This window comes from Acipenser ruthenus, chromosome 10 (genome assembly GCF_902713425.1).
Source record: "Acipenser ruthenus chromosome 10, fAciRut3.2 maternal haplotype, whole genome shotgun sequence".
NCBI classification, from domain to species: domain Eukaryota; kingdom Metazoa; phylum Chordata; class Actinopteri; order Acipenseriformes; family Acipenseridae; genus Acipenser; species Acipenser ruthenus.
Window position 1 is genome coordinate 20,151,231 of NC_081198.1, and position 7,326 is coordinate 20,158,556.

Genomic DNA, 7,326 nt, shown 5'->3' on the forward strand with positions numbered 1-7,326 from the left:
TAGTTGCAGATACGTCTTTGAACTGATCGGCCACCGTACATCAGCGCTCTTCGTGCACTCACAGAAAGGTAAACGCTATTAATAACCCGTAGATATTTAGTAGGTTAACTTATATATATATATATATATATATATATATATATATATATATATATATATATATATATATATATAATCACACACACACATACATGCACACAACTAGATGCAACTTTTTTTGTAAAATACCGACAAAACTACATTTTTAATGTCGCGATCATTCAAAATACATTTGTTATTAGAAACATTAACTAATTTAGTAAGTGACTCACAAATAAACAAATAGCACGTGTTTGTTAACTCAGTATTTACCTGGCACGTCATCGGCTAGGACAGGCTGTAGAAGGAGGCTGCATTCTTCTGTCCTCTGATAATGAGCACTTTCATTTTTCAGTTCAGACAGTGGCCACATAGCTAACCGTCAGTGGCGGACATTGGTAGGCAATTGAATATGGTATCTGAAGTAGGCAAATTATATGTAGGGGTCCCAGGGCCGCTTAGGCAAACACAATGGTGTGTTCTTATGTATTTGGACACAGAAATAAGGTGTTCATTCTGCACATGACCAGCCACATGTTAGCTGAGGCCTTTGTGGACCACTTTCGTTTGAGCCAAAGACTAAGAGACCCAGATGCATGTGAATCCATGATTGATTTGTCAGTAGAAGAACATGAAGGATTGGTGCTGGGATTCAGCTGAGTAACACTGTCATCACATTATAGAGTATCACATTACAGATAAGAGCAGTTGTAAAGTACAATAAAATCAGCAGCAAAAAAAATAAGAACAAAAAATAGAGAATACAGTAAATAATTACATGTAAGTGCAGGTTTGACAAAAAGCAGTTAACTTATATTAAAACTATTTGGGCCTGAACTAGGAGCTGTGTGGAGTAGTCAGTGAGGAAGGGGCGAATTCTGTGTGTGTTGCTGAGGAAGAAGCGACAGGAGCGTGCCAGAGTAAAGATGTGCTGAGAGTAAGGGATGGAGAGGTTGAGGGTGACACCGAGATTCTTGGTGGATGAGGAGGGAGAGAGGGTTGTGGATTCAAGAGGAATAGAAATAGAGCAATCAGCGGTGCGGGAGGAAGAGGGGAGAAGAAAAGGAGGTCTGACTTGGAGAGGTTGAGTTTGAGATGATGCAAGTGCATCCAGGAGGAGATGGCAGAGAGGCAGGTCAAGATATGGAAGGAAACGTTGGGGGCAGAGGGGGGAAAGGAGAAGAAGGTCTGGGCATCATCAACATAGTGATGATATGAGAAGCCATGGAAGGAGATGAGGGGACCCAGGGAGCGGATGTAGAGAGAAAACAGGAAGGGTCCCAGGACTGAGGCTTGGGGGACTCCTGTTGAAAGAGAGCAAGAGGCAGAGGGTGAACCATGCCAGGACACTCGGTACATGCGATCAGCGAGGTAGGAGGAGAACCAGGCAAGAACAGTGCCAGAGAGTCCCAGGTAAGCGAGGGAAGAAGGACAATACAGTGGTCGACCATGCCAGAGGCTGCAGAGAGATCAAGGAGAATTAAAACCAGATTGGAGGGGGTCGAGCAGAGAATGTGTTGACAGGATGGCAGAGAACTGGCGATGTATCGCTCGCTGAAGAGTTTTAGAGAGGAACGGGAGAAGGGAGACAGCTTGGTAGTTCTGGAAGGATGAGGGATCAAGACACACCTGAGCTTGTTACCTGTACACACTGTGCTAATCAGGCTTGTATTAAAACCTGGAATGTGTGAATCTGCTATGCAATAGGAGTCTTATTTCCATCCCTGACTCCTGCAGCCAAAATCAAAACTACTACTTGCTGCTGTGGAGTGTAAACTTTCACAAGCAGATGCATTTTTTCTGTATTGTCTGCAGAAAGTTTTGTAGTGTGAACTGCTACTTATGCATTTTATTTCACAAAATATAAAATAAAAATAAATAATAATAATAATAAAAATTGGCAACACTTCTCTTTTGTTTATAGTGGCTGCAATTTGGCTACTTAAATGTTTTTAGAAGTTTTTTTTTTTTTAATTTTACAAATGCTTTTTTTAAAAAATTGAATAAAGACAAGATGAAAATGAAAGTTACGAGACAAGCCGGTAGTAAGAGATGCCAGGTCACGTGACGGCTCCCCTTTACAGACCCTTTCATGATCATCTAAATGTAGTTATTTTCCTTTCTGTTTCATTAATATGTCTATAACCAGTTCGAGATTTTCTCGATGTCCAGCACTTTTATTTAAACCTTTAAACCAATATAACACTGCAATTATATTTGTTTAATTGAGAGACATACTGCTCAACAAAACCTCTTACTCAATCCTCTACCACACACACGACTGCAGTGAGCACAGGGAAATGCATGGCATGTCTAATCACGTAAAAGACAACAACTAAATGGAGACTGGTCATGTCAGAATCTAACGGGCACTCTGTGTATTTTATTGGTTCTTTCTCCTGTCAGACTACCATGTTTTCCAATGTCTGACTCAAACCAGAAAATGAGGTAGCCAATAGATTGCAGAGTTGGCTTGTACAGGGGCGGGAGTTCGTGGAATGCCCAATCATTACCATTATATCATATGACTCTGACTCAAATACTTACATCCTTGCTATAATGCCCTTCATTATAGCAAACCTTCGGCTATAATGGACCTGGCGCCTGGACCACAAATTAATAAAACCAAAAAAGATAATATAAACAAACACTGTCAACATCCCGGCCTGTACGCAGAGGATGCCACCTCCACAGTGAAGTCTACTCTTTTTTTTTTTTTTTATTTAGGGGTCGGCAATTATTTGTATTGTTTTCTCCACAATAATCTCCAATTATTTTTAGGCTCAGCTCACTGCTACACTGCGCTGACTCGGGAGGGGTGAAGACGAACACACGCTGTCCTCTGAAGCGTGTGCCTACAGCTGCCCGCTTTTTTACACACTGCAGACTCACCATGCAGCCACTCAGAGCTACAGCGTCGGAGGACATGGTCTGTATTTACGTGGTTCGGTTTTGTTTCCCTTTTTGTGGATCTGTATTATGTTTGCAATTCTCCAGTCTCTTGGTACAACCCGTGTCAAGAGACTGTTGCTTGATCTTGGTTAGCGGTTTGTAAATAACTTCTTTCATTTCTTTGAGTACAATGCAGCGGCCTGGCAAACTACAGGGGTCGCTGGTGTGTGGTGAGCCAAGGACACCCTGGCTGACCTAAGCCCTGCCCACCCTGGGTGGTGCTCGGCCAATTGTGCGCCGCCCCCTGGGAGCTCGCGTCCACGGTTGGCAGTGGAATAGCCTGGACTCAAACTGGTGAACTCCAGGCTATAGGGCACATCCTGCACTCCACGTGGAGCGCCTTTACCTGATGCGCCACTCGCCCCTTTGGTTCCTTTTAAACGCTCTGTAAAGTGCCTTTTTTCGCTGATTTTTTTTTTTAATTGATCTATTAAGCCATTTTGGCCATTTTGTTTTAGATTTAGATTTGCCTACTTTTGGGATGCAATTGTTTTGCGCCTCTAGTAGTACATTTAAAAAAAAAAAAAAAAAACATCATTTTTCTGTGGAAGTTTTCTCTATTTTACTCCAATCTACCTTCATAGTTTGCCTTTTTAAAATTTTAAACCTTAGCTTTAGTCATTACTTTTTGGGTTTTAACAGGCACTTCAAATAGTCTGAGTTTGCCAATGGTTCTCTGACCTCTGTTTTAGTTATTCTGTCTTCGTTATTTGAAAAGACTAAGTCAAGGCATGCCTCCTCTCTAGTCGGTGCCTTGACAAATTGCGTTAGGAAGCAGTCATTTGTCATTTCCACCATTTCAATTTTATCTGTCGTGCTCCCCACCAGGTTTTCCCATTCTATATGGGGGGAAGTTAAAATCCCCTATTAGTATGGCTTCTCCTTTGTTACACGCATTTCTAATGTCATTGTATAACAGATTATTTTGCTTGGTGTCTGAATTTGGCGGTCTATAGCAGGGATTTTCAACCTTGTTTTGAAACTGTACCCCTTCTGTCTGGAGGTTTCAGCTCAAGTACCCCTTTACAATTTTTGCTCTACTGAATGGCACAACAGTTGCAATAAAATGGACAGTAATCTGATGAACACATTTCTTTTCCTCCTTGTTTATTTATTAAATAATTTATGTCACAATGGTTTGGGTGACAAACTGCTGGTTTAGGACAGAATAATAAACAGTAGGCTTAATTCTTAAAACTTTTCATTACAAGTATTTGGATGCAAAGAATTAAGACAAGCATTTAGTAATCTCTGTGGAGATATTCGCTTAATATTCGGCAAAAAGTTAGTATAAATAATACAAAATAGTATGCATTGTAAATGTTTTTTACGTTAATGTTTACTTCCCATCTCCGGATGATTATGTGCCACTTAAAAATGTTTACTTCAAGATAAAACTATAATAACTACTAACAATGATTAACGTTTTTTATTAAAACCAACATATAAATATCCACAGGGCTTCAGTATAATTTTGTGTTGCTTTGCATGCTGTAGTCTCTTGTGTTTTCTTCCTTTGTTTTGTTCACACATACTTGCAGCAGTGTGGAGTAGTGGTTAGGGCTCTGGACTCTTGACTGGAGAGTTGTGGGTTCAATCCCAGATATGGAACACTGCTGCTATATTAAGCAAGGTACTTTACCTAGATTGCTCCAGTAAAAAAAATCCAACTGTATAAATGGGTAATTGTATGTAAAAAATAATGTAATTGTATGTAAAAATAATGTGATATCTTGTAACAATTGTTAGTCGCCCTGGATAAGGGCGTCTGCTAAGAAATGAATAATACTGAACTTCAAGACGAGCAAAGAAACTGCGCCCATGCCTACGCCATTTTGGATCTGTTTGTGACAACGCTCAACTTGAATTAACCTAATATACTTCTAAAACAACATTATCAGGGGAATGGCATTTATCTTTAAGCATATGGTTCCGAAGAAGAGGACGAGAAATAACAATACCGGTATACACAAAACACAAATGATATACCTGCAAAAAAAAGAAAAACTCGCTGCATTAGCGCTGCTGCCTTCAGTCACAGCGTTCAAGTTGATCATATAGGGTTATACCAACCCGGACACGGCGGGGGTTAGTTTACCTCGATTAAAAACGTATTAATTGGAAAAACAAAACATGAGCTACAAATAGCTCGTTTTCGATGTTAAAATTGAAAGTATTAATAATTTAAATAAAACATTACTTCCCTTTTCGGTCCACATTGGATGAAATGCCAAACCGTACTGGCCAGTGTATTTTGCGATTGGTATATTCCTCAATTCGCAGCACCCCCGTTCTGTGGAAGGCAGATGCATTCAGACTCCGAGGGACAGGAAAGAGCGGAGGTATGTGAGTAAGTGTTAATTGTGCTGTAAAATAGTTTTAGAAAACCACAGAAAGCTATTCTATTGTATTACTTTGAAAGGGTCGGATTGTTGTGCGGTTGCAGCGTATTGTTTTTATATGTATGTTGCATTTCTGAAGCGGCGTGGTTATGCCAGTCCGGCGCGTTTGTTTTTATTCACATTCCCATGTTGTGTAGAGTGTTGGCATTACTTTGACTAATGCGCATGCGTGAGTGTTTCGTTGAAGTTTGTCCGTGTGATTACATACGCTATTTGTTCATGCCGTGGTGTAACTGAACTTTTGGTATTACAAATTAAATGTACATTTTATTAGTGGTGGGAAAAGTGAAGCCTCTTGAACCAGTAGAACCCTCTGAACCATTTGCTTCATAAGAATCACTGAGCCGAATCACTTGAAGCGCTTCGTGGTCCATAGTGACATCTATTGGTAGAGCCGCGTCATTGAACATACTTGAACTTGTGTACATACGAGTTACGTCATTTGTTTGCTTCACATGAAGCAGTGGTCATTTGAATCACCTGAAGTGCTGAATCACTGAATCATGTGACTGATCCGAAGCCTCAATGAGCGCCTATGAGCGATTTGAAGCCTCATGAGGCAATGAACCCCGTGTATGATTTGAAGCCTCAATGAAGCAATGAACCTCGTGAATGTTTTGAAGCTCCGCACTAACGTAGTTGAATCAGTTGAAGCCCCTCTCCAAAACTCATTAGGCATAGCATTAATGGGTCATTAGTTCAGTGTCTCATCGGTGTCTCTCGGATGATTAGATTATTTTTAAGCATACAACATACGTGAAGCGTAACCCCAAGTCAATTAAAGCCTATTGGACATTTAAAAAAAAAAAAAAGTGTTTTTAGAGTGCATAATATATAGAAACATAACATAATAATAATGTTTATTTTATTACATTTCAGTAAAACATACTTGAATGCAAAGACTTCTACATATACATCTATATATATTTTTATAAATAAAAAAAAAAAAAATGCATATTACATATATGACTTGGCGGATACGAACCCGAACCCGGACCTTTGGATTGAGGTTGATTACTTCCTCGCACTAAACTCATAGAGCCGTCACGGATCCCACAGTAGTAACACACACATCAACAGCATATGGTGCTTTAAGGTGTAATGGTGTGTTTACAATAGTATAGCAATTTGATATTTATAAATTATATTTATTTTATTGATGTATTACAATGAAATAATATTGAATTCAAGACTTTTGACAAAGGTTTGAAAAGACATTTTATTAACAATTATTTCTGGAAAACATCTCAAATAATCATTACATTTATTTTTATAATAATTAACAATAATTAAACTCCCCCAATTTCACATAGTAGTAGCCAGTAATATATATATATATATATATATATATATATATATATATATATATATATATATATATATATATATACACATAATTTAACAAAGATTAATTGAAATTATTTTAAAATGTAATTTGACAAACAGTATATTCTGCCTTCCAGTTCTAACCTACATCAACGAAGCTTTATTGATTTGAAGTAAAGCGTTGTATTAGTGGTTTGTGTCTTCTTTTGTAAATATACCATCAAAACGTTTCAATAGTGCACCTACGACACTGTCAGCAAGATTTTACTCCGTGAGCGTCTGCAGCTTCAGAGGATCCGTAGAACTGTTGGCGTTTATGTCACGTGATGATTTGCTCCATGCGAACCAATTGAACCTTTGATTCACAACACTGTTTGCTTCAGGTTCGAGACAAGTCGAAGCGGGTGAGGCTTTGTACCCATCACCAGTGCTTAATTTGTAAATTTGTAAATCGGGAGGTCCCGGAACACATAGTGAGCGCGAGGGGAGGGGGGGGTGTTCCGGGGGGCTCTGAGGTACCGGAACGCATGAGAAAAAAAGTGACAAACACAATGTAGCCAGACAATGT